The following is a 21,500-nucleotide window of genomic DNA, read 5'->3' as shown; positions in this document are numbered from 1 at the left end:
TCCATGTTTCTGAAAACCACAAAATGTAAATTCAGATGAATGGGATTGAGGTTTTAGGAAACTGAGGTTTGGGTTATCAGAGTACTTTTATTGTGTGTGGTTCTGAAAACGGTTTCTTCTTTATTGTTATTTTACAATGTACCATGAACATCTCTTTCATGCACAGGAGGGACAATGTCCTACTAACAGAGAATACTGTAGCTGGATCAAAAGGCTGCTGTTAGCAATAGTGACATCTAAAGCAAGTATCAACTTAAGGTTAAAGCACAGCGCCTGGCAAATAAATGCCTGTCAGGGAAAGCAAGGCCAGCAATATTCTCATCAAAGAAATCAGAGTTGCATGACAAAGGCAATAAGATAATGGGATATTGTGTAAGCCCTTTCGGCCCCTACCACAATTCCTGACTTCCCTGACCCCTGTTGTCCCTTGAGGAGAATGGATCCTGTACATCTCACTGTATCCAATGCAAACTACCCATTTTCTGTTTTCTCCTTAGCTCTTCCTGAGCCCTTGACATATCTCCACATTCTCTCATCATCTCCTCACTGTCCAAGTGCCTTTCCTTTTTTTTTTTTTTTGTTTGAAGTCTTTATTTAAATTCTAATTAGTTGGGGCACCTGGATGGTTTAATAAGTTAAGTGTATCTGCCTTCAGCTCAGGTCATGATCTCAGGGTCCTGGGATTGAGCCCCAAGTCTGGTTCCCTGATCAGCTGGGACTCTGCTTCTCCCTCTCACTCTCCCTTTGTGCTCTCCCTCCCCCTCTCTCCCTCTCTCAAATGAATAAATAAAATATTTAAAAAAATAAATTATAATTAATTAATATTGACTTCAGGAGTAGGATTGACTCATCATTTACATATAATACCCAGTGCTCATTCCAAACAAGTGCCCTTAGGAAAAAAAAAAGAAAGAAAACCAAACAAGTACCCTTCTTAATACCCATTGCCCATTTAGCCCATTCCCCACTTACCTCCCTTCTAGTAACCCTCAGTTTGTTCTCTATAGTTAAGAGTCTCTTATGGTTTGTTTCCCACTCTCTCTTTGTTCCCCCTCCCCTATCCCTATGTTCATCTATTTTATTCTTAAATTCCACATGTGAGTGAAATCATATGGTATTTGTCTTTCTGTGACTGACTTATTTCACTTAGCATAATACTCTCTAGCCCCATCCACATCCTTGCAAATGGCAAGACTTCATCCTTTTTGATGGCTGAGTAATATTCCATTGTGTATATATACCACACCTCTTTTATACATTCATCACTTGACAGCCATTTGGACTCTTTCTATAATTTGGCTATTGTTCATAATGCCACTATAAACATCAGGATGCATGTGTCCCTTTGAATCAGTATTTTTGTATCCGAAGTGCCTTTCCTGTAAGTCGTCCTGCTAGTCCTTGGGGGAATCCAGGAGGTACCCCGGTCCATTTTCTTTTTGCTTCCCTAGGCATATAATCCCCCACCAGGTGGTTTTCTGCAGCCCACTCGTGGCTTTCAGACTTCACCCAGGATCCTGGCTTGTTCTCATAGTTTCCCTTCATTTTCAGACTTGCCCTGCTTTTCTTGCTTTACCTCATCTTCTGGATGTCCCTCATCATCTACCTTCCTTCGTACTGGAGCCCTCCCTCATGCCCTGATTTCCCCTCCCCTTTCAACTTTCCTTCCTCACCCAATTTTCCTTCATCTTCAGGCTCTACTTCATATTTTGGCTTAGACTCACTTTTCTTTTTGGATTGTCTTCCTTTTCATTGTAGAATTTTTTCTATGTTGAGATTTCCCCTTCTTTTCCTGTCTTGCAGGAATTGTGGACTGGTTTTCACCTTCCCCTCTAGCCTTGCTAGCTGGGGACTGAAGCCAGAGCTGTAGGTCCAGGCAGGCACCAAGTTCTAGGGCTCAGGAAGTCTGTGCGCCTCCCCCTCCAACCGCGTCCCTCCTCCCCACCCCCCTGCAGCGCAGACCCAACAGCCAGGCAGGCATACTTTTCCTTAAATTCCAAATGCCTTCTTTTTTTCTTCACTTCTTTTTAATTATTCATCAAACATATAGAGCCTTTTTTCGTCTCATCACAAAGGAGTGGAACTAGATTTTAAGAAATACAAACTTTACAATTCAGAACATGTATCAAGTGGCCCAGAATCTAAATTCATATCAAGGATATTGACACAGAGGGAAGCGATGAGAAAATTATAAAAGTAAACAAGATAAGGTAACCAGTAGTGCTACTGAAGGCAAAGGTTATTTCCCATATCCGAAGTTATCAGACTGCTGTTCAAATCTCTTTTTCTATGTAGGTATCCTTGATGATCACAATAGTTTAATAAATAACTATATTATAGATAAAATCACATTGTGCATCTTTCAAAACAAACTGCCATTATTGGCTCTCTTGATTTGTTTATGCAATGATGTGAGGTAGTAGGTGTTTTCCTTTTCTTACATGCCCCAAATGGTACATGAATGAGCCCCAGAGCAGGAACTAGCATGGAAAGTAATCTTGGCCTTGCCACTTTCTCACCTTGTACACCCAATGTGGCTAACCCAGGGAGTTCAGAGAGAATCCAGACAAATGGTGCTATAAACTAGGGAGAGCATGCTATTGTTAAAGTAGTTCATTCTTCGAATTCCTGCTCTCACACACTTATACAAATTCACACACACACACACACACACCCATAATGACTAGGGCAAAAACAAGTGTGTTGTGATCATGATTGAAAAGTATATGTTGGGCAGCCCCGGTGGCTCAGCGGTTTAGCGCCGCAATCGGCCCAGGTCGTGATCCTGGAGACCCGGAATCAAGTCCCACATCGGCCTCCCTGCATGGAGCCCACTTCTCCTTCTGCCTGTGTCTCTGGCTCTCTCTCTCTCTCTCTCTGTGTGTCTCTAATAAAATAAATAAAATCTTAAAAAAAAATGAAAGAAAAGTATATGTCCTAACACATATGAGAAGATGAAATAATTTATTTCTTCTTTTCTTTTCTTTTTTTTCTTTAAAGATTTTATTTATTTATTCACGAAAGACATAGAGAGAGGCAGAGACATAGGCAGAGGGAGAAGCAGGCTCCCTGCGGGGAGTCCGATGTGGGACTCAATCCCAGGACCCCAGGATGACGACCTGAGCTGAAGGCAGATGCTCAACCACTGGCCACCTAGGCATCCCTATTTCTTATTTTCTTAATTCTTGATTTCTTTTCCTATAAGTCTCATATTTTCCCCCATTAATTTAGCAGGTCTATAGTCTCTTTTTTGAAAGACACTAATTAGAAAATCAGCCTTTACCCATCCTCTTGCACTGTTCTGTTAACAGCTAACTTCACTCCCTCTGTGAGAATTCATTTCTGTTTGTCTACAAAAGCCAAGAAACTATAGAGATAAGCATCTCTTTTTATCTAAGAACAAGATGGGATTGGCACTGTTTGATCATAGACCCTGCTATTTATAGATATAATTGTTGCTTTTATTAGATTAGTATTAAGAAAACAAGAAAGTTTCAATATCTATTTTTTAACCGGATTTTTACGTTTTGGTTTATATTTGGTTCTTAAATACAATATCCCTACAGTTGATGCTATTGGAACCTCTGTTACATGACTCCAAGCTGCTCATCACCTGGAAATTCAGTACATTCCAAAGTCTCCTACGATTCATTCTGACTATAGAAAGACAGAGTTCATGGAGCTACAGTCCTTTGAAAAAAACCACAGTGAATTAACCTTGAAGTAGCTACTAGAAGGAATTTTGGTGAAAGAATACTGCATATATTATTTCTGAAAAATTTATATGTGTCTGTGCATACAGTAAGCAATAATTAAATTGTTATATTTATAAGCAAAATTTGGAAAAGATAATTTATGTGGTTTTTATTCATATATCTTTATAAAATTATTTGCAAAGAAATACAAAACTTGCTAAGCATTTATTGTACACTTAACTGACAGGTATAACAATAAACCTAAAGCTTAATTATTTCATTCCTTTTTTAAGGTAAAGAGCTTGAAGTTTGGTGAAATTCTGTAACTTCCCCAAAGTCATACAGCCTGTAAGCAGTAGTCTTTGCAACTGATAACAGTCGTTGCAAATAAAGGCAGTCAAACTTCAAAGCCCATGCCCTTAAATACCACACACTATAGAGACCCCATTACCTACACCTGTAATTAACTTAGCTCAGACACTGAACTGTTGTGGTCTCAGCTGTGTCCCTTCAGAATTCATGTTTTGAAGCCTTAACTCTAGTACCTCAAAATGTGACTGTATTTGGAAATAGGTCCTTTAAAGACATGATTACATTAAAATAAGACCATAAAATAAAATAAGGCCCTGACCCAAACTGTGTCCTTATAAGAAGAAGAAATTTGGACACACAGAGAAATACCAGTGAGATGTGTGCACAGTGACTTATGCCAAGCCACCTGGCTTGTAGGTGGTTAAGCTGAGAGTCATATCTAGGTCTTAAGACTTAAAATTTCATTCAATCAAGTAACACATTGATTGTGTCATGACCCAATCTTGGTTCATTAGACAGGAAAAGGCAATAAAGGAATGAATAGTAAGCATGAAATCAGAGAGTTCTCAGGTAAGGGACCAAATTCCTAAAATGTAATTTAAAAGTTAAAAATATAAGTAAAAAATGAGGTGTTTAATGGTCTTCCAGTAGACTTCATAATACTCCCTACGTGAGTACAACAAATGTTGACTAAATGCCTATATGTGCCTAGCACTATTTGAGAGCCTCATTCAATATTTGTGAAAAAAAAAGACATGATGTCTGATCTTTAAGAGATTATAATCCAGTGGAAGAGGTAGAAAATAATCATAGAAATCATTGTTCAATCAAATCTGTGAAAGTGCTTTTATTTTTTAAAGATTTTATTTATTTACTGTAGAGAGAGAGAGAACATTGAGTGGGGGCTAAGGCAGAGGGGAAGGTAAAGGTAAAGGGAGAGAGAATCTGAAGAAGATTCTGTGCTGAGCTTGGAGCCTGATGCAGGGCTTGATCTCACCACCGCAAGATCATGACCTGAGCCCAAACCAAGAGTCAGATGCTTAACTGAGCCCCCCAGGTGACCCGGTGTGAAAGTGGTTTTTAAAAAGATACCCATCGAGTAAAGCTAAGATATAACACAGGTTTTACCCTTGGAGGGGGACTCCTAATCAGGCTCAATTTTAAAAAATGAACTGGGATTAAAAAGGTGTATAAACTCACCTATCTGAAAAATTCAGGTAGTCAGAATGAATCATTCCTTAAATAATTATGAGAATCAAAGTTTGGCTCTGGTAATTTCTTCTATCTGACATTTTTAGTTTTTACTCTATCACTAGTTAGTTAACTAGCCCAGAGGCAGGAGTTGAAATTAAGATTGAATATGGGAATGCTTTTTAATTTAGTGGGCTTTTTTGTTTATTTTGAGTGCTAACTCCTACATGATATTAATACATTCCAAATCCTTCCTAAAAATTGATTTAGTTAATAAAATATTTTTCCTTAGAAGTAATTTTAATATTTTTGAGCAAGGAGCTACAACTCCTTGTAAATAGTGAACATTTATTTGCCAACCACATAAACAATCCTGGAAAATGCAATAACTAGCTTTAGTCTACAGTATAAAATAGGGGTAGTCTTTTCTCTCCAATAAAAATTCTACTTATGCTTCTTTAGCTCCTTTGGTCTCCCCAACTCTCAGCCATGTATTTGTATTTCAGGGAAACTGGTAACCTCTGCCTGTATTTTTCTCTAGGTGTAGCTTACTTCTCATTTGTTCTCTCTGCTAGGATCACTGATCTGTACTACTTGATGTCTAATGTCAGAAAACCATGTCATTTTTCCATTTTCTTTTTCATTATTTCGGGGGGAGGGCATATCCTTTCCTTGTTACTCCATTGTAACCAGAAGCATAAAGCTTATTTTGTTTTTAAGTGATATGTATTTTTCTCTTCCAATGCATTTGATGTCCTTCAATTTTCTTTATTTCTCTCTGAATACATGCTTTTCTTTTGTACTCTCAATGCTGTTTGTTACTCAAGGATAGAAAAGAAGGACAGCGGTGCCAGACTGGCTCTGTCAGTAGAGCATGTGATTCTTGACCTTGGGGTTATGAGTTCAAGCCCTATGTTGAGCATAGAGATTACTTAAAAATAAAAAAAAAAATTAAAAAAAGAAAAGAAAAGTAGAAAGTACTGAGAGTACAAAAGATTCCAGCCAAAATGAAATACAATATTTCAGGACTTTCCTGAACCATTTCTTACAGGTGGAGCCAGACAATGTCTGGGTAGAGAAAATCAGTTCTTCAAATTGCCCCATAGAAGACCAGTGATTTTTTTGGAAATGTGAGACTTGCTGGCATTTTGACCTCAGGCAAACCATGATAAGAGTATCATTCACTTGACAGTATTGTTGAGCAGATTGAGATGATTACATGAAAAAGCTACAGCTACTATTATATTGGCTACAGTCCAAATCATATAGTGAAGACTACTTGAGAGCCAGGACATAAAACTTTGAAGTTGTGTTTAGCTTTGTAGTGATACTACTTGGGTTCAGAAACTGGCTTTTTTGATGTGTGACCAGGGATAATTTACCTAAATTCTCTGCATCAATTACTTCACTGCTAAACTGAGAATTCTAATTGTGATTGCCATGAGGATTACATGATGTAATTTATGTAAAGTCTTTAGATGATGGGATATGGAGAGTGCACAATGTTAGATGTTATTAGAAATGTCTTCTTGTTAGCCTCTTGACAATACTGAATTATGGATCACAGTGGGGAAATCCAATTCTGGATTGGATAAAAATATTGAATATTTTATGGGAAGTGCCAGAAAACAGTGCCTAATTTTAGAGGCACAAATGAATAGTTTCCAGGGTGGAAGACTCATTTCTTCATTAGCACCCCTTCCTTTGGGCAGCTTATTGTATTCCAGGTGGTGAGGCCTGTGTGAAGAATTGGGTCATCCTCAATGAACAATAGCCACATGTGGTTGGATGACTGACAGGTTATCTGACACATGAAAAAGTGACACCTTTTCAAATAGGTCAGAAAACCAAACAGCTTATTCTAAGCTCTTGAATTTTCAAATATTTTCCCCCTTTAAAAGAGAGGAAATGTCTTATTACCCATCTAGGAATTGGAGTGGGGGAACTGCCTTTTCCTATTGTTATGAGTCCCTCTTAGACCTCTAACTCATTAGCAAGTTCGTGAATATAGTTAAATAGTATTTAATGTAGAACTTGGGAGGCTGAATTTTAATTACTGTCCTCACTTTTAGCTGAAGTGACACTGTGAACATGGATTAAATCCCTAAATTACTGATGAGGTGTGAGGCACACTGGAAAATGGACAATGGGGATAAAAAGAAGGCAGACCAATTAAATTTAACCCTAAAGTCGGGCACCGGGGTGGCTCAGTAGGGTAAGCATCCGACTCTTGATTTTGGCTCAGGTCATCATCTAGGGTGGTGGGATTGAGCCCTGCATCAGGCTCCGTGCTCAGTGGGGAGTCGGTTTGGGATTCTCTCTCCCTCTCCATCTCCTCCTGCCCCTCCCCTTGCCCATGCTCTCTTAATCTCTTGCAAATAAATAAATGAATAAATAAATATTTTTTTAAAAAAGTAAACCCTAAAATAAACGATGGACTCTGGGTGATAATGATGTGTCAAGATAGATTTATCAATTGTAATGAATGCATCACTCTGGTGGGGGTGTTGATAATGAGGGAGGCCCTGCATGTGTGGGGGCAGGAGGTATATGGGAAATCTCTGTACCTTCCACTCAGTTTTGCTCTGAATCTAAAGTATCTCTGAAAAATAAAACGTATTACATAAAAAAATTTTTAAAACATTGTCTTCAAAGGCAGCAATACCTGGAACAAGCAGCATTCTGTAGATAGTGAATTAACTGATGACCCTTTTTTTTTAATTTTTTTTTGATGACCCTTTTGATCAAAACATTCTGTTATTAAGTCACTTAGGGAACAGCTATGAAAAAAAAAGCATGAGATTTAGAGTAAAAAAAACTGGGTCTCCTAACTTATCCATGTGATTTTAAACATGTTTATTTACATCTTTAAGTCCATTTTCTCATTTAAAACATACAAATAGTATTGCCATCTACAAATTAGTTTTGTCATGAAGTTAAAATTAAGTAAGACTGGAAGTACTTCATGAACTATAAGGTGCTAAGCAAAAGCTCATTGTTGTTCTTGATCCATACTGGCCTCAATGCGTATCTTGATCATATTCACTTATAAGGCTAACTCATTACATCTCAAAATCTTTTAAAAAGGGGAGTGAGGGATGCCTGGGTGGCTCAACAGTTGAGCGTCTGCCTTTGGGTCAGGGAGTGATCCAGGAGTCCCAGGATCAAGTCCCCACATCGGGCTCCCTGTAGGGGGTCTGCTTCTCCCTCTGCCTATGTCTCTGCCTCTCTCCCTGTATCTCTCATGAATAAATAAATAAAATATTTTACAAAATAAAAATAAAAAAATAAAGAAGGGGAGTGAGAAATAAGGAAGGAAGAGCTAACACTTTTTTTTGTCCTTAAATTTATTAATATATGCAATTCTAACTAAAGTTAGCTCTTAAAAAATACAATTTGTTGTCATCTAGGTGTGGTTGTATTGTAAGATGCCACTGCTCTGAGGGTGGCTAGCAGTGGCACCAGGCCAAATCCATTGTGGGTGTGGAGACATCTAGAATAATAAAGTATCACTCCACCCAGCTGTCTGTCACCTAATTAACTGGTGTGCTCTGAAAACAACTCTTGGGAGTCACAGTAATCTCTCATCTTAAAGTTGTGATGCAATGGAAAATGGCAGCCTACTTATGGCGGAAATGCAGAATATACTCCAACATTTGTTTTCTGGTAAGTGAGGCAAACGGGAGACAACTGGGCTTTGTAATTTCTGTGGAAGTTCACCCTTGATTCCTTGCCCACATGGATTACATTTCTGAGCTCAGCAGTAAGTGCTTACATAACTAAAACTGCTTAGCCCTAGGCTTCCTCTCTAGAAAGAAAAAAAAAACGAATATTGCAAGGCAAAAGATATACCTTTGCCAGACCACAATTTTCCTTCCATTTATCATAGAATTAAACAGTGAGGGTAGATATAGCAATGAGCTCTGTTAGAAAAAAAAAAAAAAGAAGGAAAGAAAGAGGGGAAACCTGTCGGGTTAGTCCCTGACAAGAAAACACACTCAGCCCTCTTGAGCGAGTGTACAGTCTGAGAGAATTCAGTATCCAAAGAACTGATGGGTTTTGGCATATTCTAGTATATTCAGATATCTTCATTTTATCAGTGTAAGGCCGATGAGGGGAAGCCATAGATTCAAGGACAGACATCTAGTGAGTGGCAAAGCCAGAACTCATTCTACATCTCCTGACTTCCAGCCCCATGTGCTTTCTTCCACATCACGTTTTCAATCACCTGCTCATGCTTGATTTTGGAATTGACTCTTCTTTCATCACCCTGTATTTTGAGAATAAACCAAGACTCATCTCATATACAGAATTCTGTGTAATGGGTTTGAATTCTAGGTTATATTTTTATTAGCTTTACTCTATCTTAACTGGAGGCCATTTTGTCTCCCTAACCTCCCCCAACCCCCCCGCCCCACCGCCCTTGCAACCTGGGGACATTTTGCAATGTCTGGAGACATTTTTACTTGTTACAATTAGGGGTGTTCTATGGCACTAGTGAATAGTGGCCAGGGATGTTGTTAAACATACTGCAATGCACAGGACAGCACCTCCCGCGCCCAAGAAAGAACAACCCAATCCAAAATGCCAATAGAGATGTTCAGAAACCCTGCTCTATGCTTCTTAACCAGAATTAATCTCAAAGTTTCATTAATTGTCCTGGCGATTAGGCAGTTGCTTCTGGAACAAGAGATTATGCTATGACACACAGAGGGTATAAGGATACCAACAGAAAAGCCAAATAATGTTTATTTTTTAATGATTTACTAGCTTAGCCAGTTTTTTGTTGTTGTTGTTGTTGTTTGTTTTGTTTTGTTTTGTTTTTACCTCTGATCCTAAAATTCGTATCTTCACTTGGGTGTAGAATGCGCACAATCCTGAATCCATCAGTAACCTGTCTTGGCCAGAGATACACTTTCAACAGAAGATATAGAATACTGGATATTTTACTTTGGCCTTCTTTCTATCCCTTTCCTCCATGTTTTCCAATCATTATTTTGTCATTAGCATCTTTGCAGCCAAACTCCTCTGAGATCTACCTTCCAAGGACCTTCTTTGGCTTCTTACTTTTGCTGAAATTTCACCTAATTATTCAAAGTTGGTCACATTCTAAAAGTTTGTTCATTTTCTGATTCTCTTCACTGTTACAGCCATGGCCTATCTCAAATTGGTACCCCAAAAGCCACTTCCCTAACTTCCTCTCTCCTTTCTCCTTTAGAACTTTCCTAGAAGTCTTCAGTGCTTTCTCTGGTGTTTACATTGTTTCTGTTTTGGCTATAATGAATTCAGTGCTTAAACAATAAAATTTGTTCAAATAAGATCATGAATGTGAGCATAACATACATAACAAATAAAAGAGTTTTGTTTTCAAGCAGTAAGGGAGGGAACTGTGTGTCTCACACCCAGTTTCCACTTCATTACAGAGAGGATAACTTTCTAATTTTTTAAGTTTTTATTTAAATTACAGTATAGCTAAGATACAGTGTAATATTAGTTTCAAGAGTACAACATAAAAAAAAAAAAAAGAGTACAACATAGCACTTCCATACATCACCCAGTGCTCATCACAGTAAGGGCACAGAGAGGATAACTTTCTAAGTCATCAGTGTATATATCCAGTATCTAGTAGAGGGAGTACATGTAAAGAAGTTATATACATATTTATTGATCAAAATGAGAGAGAGAAAAGATATAAACAGTTTGAAAATCACAGTGATGCCAAGTGTAGACTTTTCTCCCTGCTACATTTCCCACATCTTAGTTGTTCTTAGTATGTTGAATCTTGTATTAGTTGAATATTCCTCATATTATGAACAGTTGTATCTTTTCCTACTGATCATGTTACTCAGACTTGCTACCCTCTTTCTTCATTTCTAAAGTTCACTTCTCATTTTCCATTATCTCTAGTAAGACAATTCATTCATTTGCTCACTTTAGTAACACATAAACTAAAATTATTAATTCGTTGATGAATATTAATTCATTCATTGATGAATGATTGACCGAATCATTACTTATCATCAACTTCAAAGTCTGTGGAAGTTACTAAAGATGAATCAGCTATAAACCTTTCCTTCAAGGGTCTTCTAATCTAATAGGATAGATAAGGCTAATCCCCAGTATAGCTCTACTTGGAAATAAACAGGGATAACTGACAAAAGATAAAGTGCCATGGGAGTTTGGACTAGGAAAATTTACTATCAGCTGAAACATCTTGAGTCTCATTCTGCTGTATTTCTCATGGCTTTTTCTACCAGATATTTTTAAATAGCAAATATTTTAACAGGAATTCTGTGTGCTGGGTTAATATTCTATTAAAATAAACATCTTGATTAACTATTTTGCTCCTTTTATTTTTTATTTTTAAAAGATTTTATTTATTTTTTGAGAGAGAGAAAGCACAAGCAGGAGAAGGGGCAGAGGGAGAGGGAGGAGCAGACTCCCCACTGAGTGTCCCAACTATTCTGCTTTAAATATTTGCTGAGTATACATAAATAGTGACATGCAAATTGAACAGTAATCTTATATATCTTTATAAGTTAGAAAATGTAATCAGTATAAATGGTTATCACTTATATATAATCAGTAAAAAAATATAAAAACTTGACCAAAGACAAGGCATCTGGGTGGCTCAGTTGGTTAAGTGGCCACCTTGGGCTTCTTGTCAGGATCCCAAGACTCTGATCCAGCCCTAAGTAGTTATCTTAATCCTGGGGCTCCCTGCTGAGCGAGGAGCCTGCTTCTCCCTCTCCCTTTGTCCCTTCCCCCTCCTCACTATCCCCCACCAATCAACCCTAACCTTCCCCCTCTCCTCTCCACCATAAAATGAAAATTATTAGTTATTTCAAAAGAACACTGCATGTTTGTGGTTTTTAAATGTACCTGTATAGTTATGTATCTCTATTGACTTGTACCTGTCACTATCCAAACATTCAGCAGTGATAACATCTACTATGACGAAGGCAGTAACAGATTTATACTGCTAAGAAAAAGTTGCCACATGCTAGTTTTCTTTAACAATGCTGATTATCACAATGATAATACCTAGTATAGGAGAAACATTGGAAGTGGAAATCTAGAGACATGAACCACAACCTTGGCTACTAATTACAAGTCATCTGGCCTTAGGCAAGTTGCATTGTCCTCTTAGAAAAGAGATTACTCATTTATGCCATATTGAGTATAGACCAAAAACTCCTAATTTCAAATAATGACAATAATAGTAATTTTGTCTTGCATGATGCCAGAAATGTCTACAAAAAATTGCCCCATCCAATTTCTTTGAGGAAAAAGAAGCTCTAGGCTATTCTTTCAGAACAGGGAGGCATGGCTACTATCAGGGTGGACATGTGGTCCAAGGGTAGCCAATTCATAGGCTGGGTATTCTCTGCACAAGGACTTTGGCACAATAGGGGCACTGGGTATTATTTTAGCTAACTAATTCCCTGCTGGAATTTGAGTAGTGTAATATGGAGAGAATCAACATACTGCTAAATGGAAAAAGAAATAAGATACAGAAAAGTAGCTGAGGCCAGGACAGTGGTGTCAGAAGAACTAGTGAAAGGGATGGCAAGAAAATCCATTGCTCCCAGAGATGAAGGCAGGTGTTCTAAGCATTGCAAATATACTGACACATTTCTCTACAAAGTATGGAATTTAGAATTGTAAAATTACCTAACTACCAAAGCATGTGCAATCCCTTTATGACTATGCACTGACTAAATGAAATATCAAACCTTAAAAAAATTCTGGCACCTTGTCTTTGAAGGTCCCTGAAGCACTTTCTCAGGCTTTCCTATTGGATCGTTTATTTGAACTGCTTTTGGTTGTGAACCAAAGCTTTTCCAGGCTCCCTCCTTCTTTCTTCTTTCTTTCTTTGATTGTGATAGAAACTATATAATATGAGGTTTACCATCTTAAAACATCTTTAAGACTACAGTATTGTTAACTATAAGCACAATGTTGTATGGCAGATCTCTAGGACTTTTCCATCTTGCAAGACTAAAACTCTGTATCCACTGAACAACTCCCTGTCCCCCCACCCCACCCCCTGGCACCCATCATTCTACTTTCTGTTTCTGTGAATTTCATCATCTTAGACTCCTCATATAAGTGGAAACATGCAGCATTTATCCTTCTGTGACTGTCCTGTTTCACTTAGCACAATGTCTTCAAGTTTCATCTATGTTATAGAATGTGACAGGATTTCCTTCTTGGGATGAACCAATATTCCATTGTATGTATACGCCACATTTTTCCCTCAAAAAGACTCAAAAACTTATGAGGGATTATTATCTCCATTTTAAAATTTGAAACTGAGGTTCAGATTCTTATCTCAAATTACAAAATTAGACAGTGACATAGACTGCCTTCAAACCTAGGAAATGTGTGACCACAGAGCCCAGGCTATTGTGCTGTCTTCCAAATGTAAAATTGCAACAGGTTGTTATCCCACACCTCTACTGAAAATATTAAAGTGATATTTTTCAAAATACTTCCATATCTTTAGCCAGTACCTTCATATTTTTGTTCCAATGTGGGAGATAAATGAGAAAGGTATTATCATTTCCATTTTGCCGATACAGAAACCTAGGATCCCACCCAATCTGGAGACCATATAAAGCAAACCATTGCAGAGGAAAGGACACATGCTTGTCTCTTCCACTTACCAGGTATATGAACTTCTGCACTTTACTAATAAGGAGTTCCTATGTCAATAATGATATTGATCTCATAGAATAGTGCAAGGATTAAAATTAAATGAAATCTAGCTCTATAACTGACAAATAAAAGATGTTCAATAGATGATCATTCTTTTCTTTTTTTCATTTCCAGATCTCACCCACCCTTTTAAAGAATTAAATCACACTCTGTTTAATATCCATCAAATTCTCCAAGGTCAAAGTATAATGTGAAATGCATGAAGTATGATTCATCATATAGTATTTCCTTAGATTTAAAGAGTGTCATTTTATCCAGGACTACTCATGTCTATTTCTGCTCACTTGCTAATTTATTTCCACCCCACCTTCTTCTACAAAGCATTTAAGGCATAGAACTCAACTCAGATCAAAGTGCCAGGATATAATACATGAGGAATCATTCTTTCAGTGGTTTCCTAACTTAAAAACTCCTTGTAGAAAAGGAAAAGAAGGACTAATCTGAAAGCCAGATACATTTAGAATTGAGGACAATTTCATCATCCAAAAAGCTGGATTTCATGAAAATTGCCTTCTCTGAGTCTCAGTTTCCACTTCTGTGAATTGAGCAGGATTAGTTGATTTTTCATTTTTCTCCCAACTTCTATGATGCGATGTTATTATGGGAGTAGAACATCCATTAGGGAATCTAGCCGCTACCTTAAAACCAAAGTGGAGAGGAGTTCCAGCTGTTGCAAGACTTCCTGTCCACCTGGGAACACTCCCTCCCTGGCCTCCTCTAGCATATTGACTTGATCACCCATTTGACGCATTATTTTAATGATTAAATTATGAGTTGGTTTTTGTTTTTATAGGTGTGTAGTTAACAGAGAAAACACATAGTTAACAGAGCCTTATACATGTTCATAACTACAATATCCAATAGAGTGAAGACAGTGAATACTTACTTGCTGATAAGGGAAATTTCTTTTTGTATTCTTTCAGATTTAAAACTTTAAATAGTTTAAGTCTGTTTACAATTGCACATTCTCTGGCTCACACAAAATAGTTTCTGTCATTAATGTTGTCTCCAGACACTGTAAAACCTTTTCACCTTAACTATTATGTTTGATGCCTCCAATAGTCTCAAATCTTGCACAGTGATCTACAATCTACTACTGATCTACGTTCCTATAACATTTATAAGCAGGGAAGAATTGCAAGTGAAAAAATATGGGCTTAAAATTAAATCAGGTTCTTGATCCAGAATTCACTATTACCAGCCATTAAAGCAACAAAAAATTATTAAAATTTCTGACTCTTGGCTGAGATTAAACTATTCTATAGTTATCATGAGGGTTGATTAGATAGTATCTGAAAATTTCTAGGCTATAATAGGTACTCAATAGATGGTAACTATTATTCATTCCACAAAATATTAAGGTATGTAGATTAGGAAAAAATCTTTTCACAGATATGACTTTCTATGTAGAAAATACAAATAAACAGACCAAAAAAAAAAAAAACCCGTCTTAGAACCAATAAGTGATTATGGCAGAGGTGCAGGATACAAGATTAATACGCAAAAGCCAAACACTTTTCTATATTCCAGCAATGAATAAATGGAATTTTAAATTAAAAACTCAACACTATTTATATTAGCACCCAGAGAAATGAAATACTTAGGTCTAAATATAACAAAATATGTACAAGACCTATACGAGGAAAACTACAAAACTATGGTGAATGAAATTAAAAAATTAAATAAAAAGATATCTCATGTTCATGAATAGGAAGACTCAATATTATCAAGATGTCAGTTCTTCCCATCTGGTCTACAGATTCAATGCAATCCAAATCAAAATTCCAGTAAATTATTTGTGGATATTAACAAAGTGATTCAAAAGTTTATATGAAGAAGAAGACCTAGAATAGCAAATACACTGTTGAAGAAGTAAAACAAAGTGAAAAAAAAAACAAGTTGAAGGAGTGATGCTACCTGACTTCAAAGCCTACTATCAAGCTACAGTAGTCAAAACAATGTGGTACAGTAATCAAAACAAAAGAACAAATAGATCAATGGAACAAATGGGGAGCCTAGAAATAGACCCATGTAAGTATGGGCAATGGATCTCTGACAAAGGAGCAGTGGCAATACAAGGAAGCAAAGATAATCTTTTAAATAAGTGATGCTACAGGGGTGTCTGGGTAGCTCAGTTGGTTGGGCTTCTCACTCTTGATTTCAGCTCAGGTCATGATTTCAGAGTCTTGAGATCAAGCCCCATGTCGGGTTCTGTGCTGAGCACAGATTCTCTCTCTCCCTCTGCTCCTCTCATTGGCTCATGCAATCAATCAATCAATCAATCAATCAAATCATTTAAATAAATGATGCTGAAAGAACTGAATATCCACAAGCCAAAAATAAAAACAAAAAACAAACAAACAAAAAAAACGAAAAAAAAAGAACCAGCCCAAACATCTTAATATAGGCTTTATACTCTCACAAAGATTAACTCACACTAGATTACAGATCTAAATGTAAAATGATGCAAAACTTTATATAAAACTCCTAGAAAGTAACAGCAAAAAACCTAGATGACTTTGAGTATGGGGATGACTTTTCATTTTTATTTTTTTAAGATTTATTTATTTATTTTAGAGAGAGAGCAGGGGAAGGGGTAGATGGAGAGGGAGGGAATCCTCAAGTAGACACCCTGCTGAGCACGGAGCCAGACTCAGGGCTCAATCATGAGATCATGATCTGAACTGAAATCAAGATTTGATGCTCAGCTGACTGAGCCACCCAGATGCCCCTGGAGATGACTTTTAGATACAGCAGCAATGTCATGATTCATGAAAGAAAGAGTTGATAGGCTGAAGTTCATTAAATTAAAAATTCATGCTCTAGAAAAACAAGAGAGAGAGAAAAGACAGGCTACAGACTAGGAGACGTATTTGCAAAACATGTCTGATAAAGAACTGTTATTCAAAATATACAAAGAACTCTTAAAATTCAACAATAAGAAACAATACGATTTTGGGATGCATCGGTGGGTCAGGTGGTTAAGCATCCAACTCTTGGTTTCAGCTCAGGTCAAGATCTCAGGGTCATAAGATAGAGCCCTGTGACCTGAGCTCAACACAGAGTCTGCTTGGGATTCCTTCCCTCTCCTTCTCTCTCTCCTCCTCACCCCTCTCGCACTCGCACACATGCTCTCTTCCTCTCTCTAATGAACAAATAAATAACATCTTAAAAAAAAACAATCTGATTTTTAAATGGACCAAAGACCTTAACAGACATCCCACCAAGGAATATATATAGAAAACAAACAAACATATAAAAAGATGCTCCATATCATATTACATTGGGGAAATGTAAATTAAAACACCAAAGCACATAACTATTAGAAGAGTCAAATTCTAGAATGCTGACACAACACCGAATGATGCTAGGATATAAGCAATGAAAACTCTCATTCATTGCTGGTGGGAGTGTGAAATGGTACAGTCATTTTGGAAGACAGTTTAGCAGTTTCTTACAAAACTAAAAACACCCTTATCATATAATACCTCCTTTGTATCTACCCAAAAGAGCTGAAAACTTATATTCACACAAAAACATGGACATGTATAACAGCTTGCCAAAATTTGGAAGCCACCAAGATGTCCTTCAGTAGGTGAATGGATAAATAAACTGATATATCCAGAAAATGAAGTATTATTTAGTCTAAAAAGAAATTGGATATTAAGCTATGAGTAGATATCAAGAAATTTTAAATACATATTATTAAGTGAAAGCAGTCAATTTGAAAAGGGTAGGTACCGCCAGATTCAATTGTATGAAATTCTGGAAAAGTGAAAATATGGATACAGTCAAAAGATACAGTGTCTGCCAGGGGTAGGGGTGGGGTTAGAGATGAATAATTAGAGCACAGAAGATTTTTAGGGAAGTGAAAATACTTTGTATGATACCATAATGATGGATGCATGTCATTACACATTTCTGAAGACTCATAGGATGCTCACAATATAAAGAGTGAACCATAATGTAAACTATGGGCTTTGGGTGATGATATCTTATGCTTATCAACTGTAACAAATGTTCCACTCTGGTAGGGGTACTATGCATATGGAAGTTGGCAGGGGTTATATGGGAAATCTCTGTACCTTTCCCCTAACTTTGCTGTGAACCTAAAACTGATCTACAAAATAAAGTCTTGATTTTTATTTTATTTTATTTTATTATTTTTTTTAAAGATTTTATTTATTAGAGACACAGAGAGAGAAAGAGAGAGGCAGAGACACAGGCAGAGGGAGAAGCAGGCTCCATGCAGGGAGCCTGACGTGGGACTCGATCCCGGGTCTCCAGGATCACGCCCTGGCCTGAAGGCGGCGCTAAACCGCTGAGCCACCGAGGCTGCCCAAGTCTTGATTTTTAAATCTTACCTTTTGATTTCATCCACAAAAATCTTCTGGTGACTTCTCTCAGCCTCAGAATCAAGATCTTCCCATTCATCTTTGTTTTTCAAAGACCATATAATTTGTGTGTGGCTTACCTGTTGGCATATATGGGAAAATGAGTCCTTTGACCTTGCCAACCTCGCTTTTGAATACATCTTCTCCCTCCATTTGTCACCATAGGAAGATTGAAGATTTTAAAACTAGTCACTGACAGAAAAACTGAGATTGAATACAGACTCTCTTATTTTATACCTCTAGGATCTTATGGATTTCACTTAACCTAGCTCCATCTGTGGAAAGGTGATGGTAATGTAAAGATTGCTGCTAATACCTATATTGTTTATAACTCAGGGCCTGGCACATGGTAGACACTCAATAATTGGCAGTGATGTTGATAATGAGGAAAATGATCTTCTGGCCACTGAACAGAGACGCAGAAAGTAGAAAAGTTTCTCTCTTTCAAATTGTAACCGAGTTTTAACTAAATCAATATTGACTTATTCAATCCACACATGTTTTTCCCTAACTACCACACAGACTGACATCTGAACCACATATTCTATCTCATGTTGTTTTCATATAAATAAAATATTCACCAATCAGTTGTCTTATAGATTGTCAACAAAATGTAATGACTAGAAGGATAGATTCTGGAAGTAAATTGCCTGGACTTATATCTGTCACTAACTATGTAAGCTTGAACAAGTTACTGTATCTCTCCTTGCCTCCATTTATTCATACAGAAATCCTGGATAATAACGGTAGCTATTTCTTACTTCAATAATTAAAATTAAATAAGTTAGCACATGTATAAAGTACTTAGAATGGTTCCTGGCAATCATAAGCTCTCAGTAAGTATTTGCTATTATTATTATTTCATCCTTTGTTCTCTTCGATAACCCTCTCACCAGCACCCTCCCAAAATATTTAGCATTAGCTGACCACAGAGAGGGTCCTGAGTATTTAATGACTTGAAATAGGATGTAATTTGGATTTACAAGGCTTAGAAAGAAAGACACTGACAAGGCTGGAAGAGTTTGTGGAAACTCATACAGCTATTTGAAGTGCAGTATGCAGAGTCTGTAAGTATTTCAAATGCATATATTAATCTGTAATCTAACATTTTTATGCCAGTGATATAACAGACCAAATTCACTAATGTAACCTACAACTTTAATGGTGGTATAGCTCTATATACAAGAAAATAATAACTTAAACATATACCAAAAGGAAAATGGAAAATAAGCCACAGTGTATTCGCAGTTCAGCTATTTAGACTTGAGCACACCAATCTCAGAGCCCTAACTGTACTCTCTGTTAACTATCCTACCTATCCTTCGCCTACATCAGGGAATGTATTTCTGAAGCCAAAAACATGTCATTCTTATCTAACTCCTTTCTACCTAATCTTCCAGTAAGCCCAGTCAAGTTTTCCTCTAGAACATGCCTGCCTCTACACTGTTACCTAAACCAAACCATCTCTCATAAAGACTGCTGCTCTAGCATCCTCATCAGTTTCCTGGCTCCCATTTTGACCCCCATGCCAGTCAATTTTCCATACAGGGGTTTGAGATATATTTTAAAAATACAAAGCAGATCAATTAAGCCACCTTCTCAGCAATTCTGATTGTTTTCCATGAGATCTCACATTGGAATTAGATCCGACTTTCAGCTCTGCCCTAAAAAATGCTAATGAATCTTTCCAGTTCAGCTTGTACTATTGTTTCTTCTCACTTATTATAATCTATTACCATCAGTCCTTTTCCTGTTTCTCTAACATGCAAGCTCATTGCTACCTTAGAATCTCCTATGAGCTTAACATTCTACCTAGAAAGCTTGCTTCCCAGGTTGTGAGGGGTTCACTCTCATACAGGCCTCAACTTAAATATCTTTTTTTTTTTTCAGACAGACCTTTCTTTGTAACCAAATCTAAGCAGACCCTCCATCTACTGCATCCCCAATCCCACTCATTTTCATGACAGTTTATTTTCTTTGTAAAATAATCAGTAACTGGAATCCTTTTGATATCAATCTATCTACTTCTTCACTATTTGTCTTTCCACTAAAATACAGGCTTCATAAAGCAAGGATCTTACCTGAGAAAGAACTCTTTCTCAGATTTTATTCCCTGAAGATTTATTTCATGATTATTGCTATTGGTATTATCACTGTCATTATTATTTATTGTGTGACTTGAGAATTTCCACTTGGTTTCCTCTATTTCAGGGTAAAAGTAAGAGCATTCCCTAATATAGGACATAAAAAACAATCATAATTTCTTCTAATCATTTTTTCTTATGTTCCCATTTAAAAAAATAATGAATCCATTAATTTGGTGCTGATGATGTTTATTTTTCCTTAGATCTTCTCATCCTTGATCACATTCCTAGATCTCTTTTTATACATTATAATTTTTCTATAGCAATAGGACTTAAAGTATCATTTGTATCTGTGTCAGTTATCTCACCTATTGCATCTCATTTAAATGCCCTCTACAACCTGAAGAGGTGGGCATTATCAGGCCTGTTTCGTGAATAACAGCTAACATTTGTTGACTGATTATTTCGTAGCAGGCATTGTTAAAAGTGTTCTTATGTTAACTTTCATGACAAGTAACATTTTATAGGTCAGGAAGCCAAGGAAAAGAGAAATTTATTAACCTGTATAATATTGTACAGATATCGTTAATGATAATGTCAGAACTCAAACCAAATTCATCTGACTCCAGCCTCATTTTTTTAACCTCTATCACTTACACATATGAAAAAAATTTCTTTCGGAGAGTTTAAAGAATTTGAGAATAAGTGGCAGAACAGGGTTTGAATGAAAAGCACAGACTCTAAACCATTAAACTATTTTGCTCTCCCAATGATATTTAGTGCCTCAGTCACTACTGTGAAATGTTTTATGACTAGGCAAGTGGTTAGAATCTGTTTCTCATCCCCTAGACCAGTGGTTGCTATTTACATTCACCTGTCCCACTCCATTCTCTATCGGAAGTTTTCCTCTTCATAGGATTGATTAACAATTCTGTGGCTGTTCCCTACCCACTGCTTATGCCCACCTTTGTTCCAGCAAATGTGAATACATGGGACTGGCATGCAAAGGAAGTTCAATGAAACAGTGTAGATGCAGATCAGGGTTCACAACCATCCTACACGAAGCTCTACCCACATGCTGGGCCCAGTGAACACTCTGCATA

General features: G+C 37.0%; 1 pseudogene; it reads right to left on the bottom strand.

The window, feature by feature from the left end:
* Positions 1-259: 259 nt before the first annotated feature.
* On the bottom strand, positions 260-18,353 carry LOC112659775 (transcription elongation factor A protein-like 6; annotated as a pseudogene).
* Between the last annotated feature and the right edge of the window lie 3,147 nt (positions 18,354-21,500).

Source organism: Canis lupus, chromosome 2 (assembly GCF_003254725.2).
Source record: "Canis lupus dingo isolate Sandy chromosome 2, ASM325472v2, whole genome shotgun sequence".
In the NCBI taxonomy this organism is placed as follows: domain Eukaryota; kingdom Metazoa; phylum Chordata; class Mammalia; order Carnivora; family Canidae; genus Canis; species Canis lupus.
This window is presented reverse-complemented; position numbering and strand designations above follow the sequence as displayed.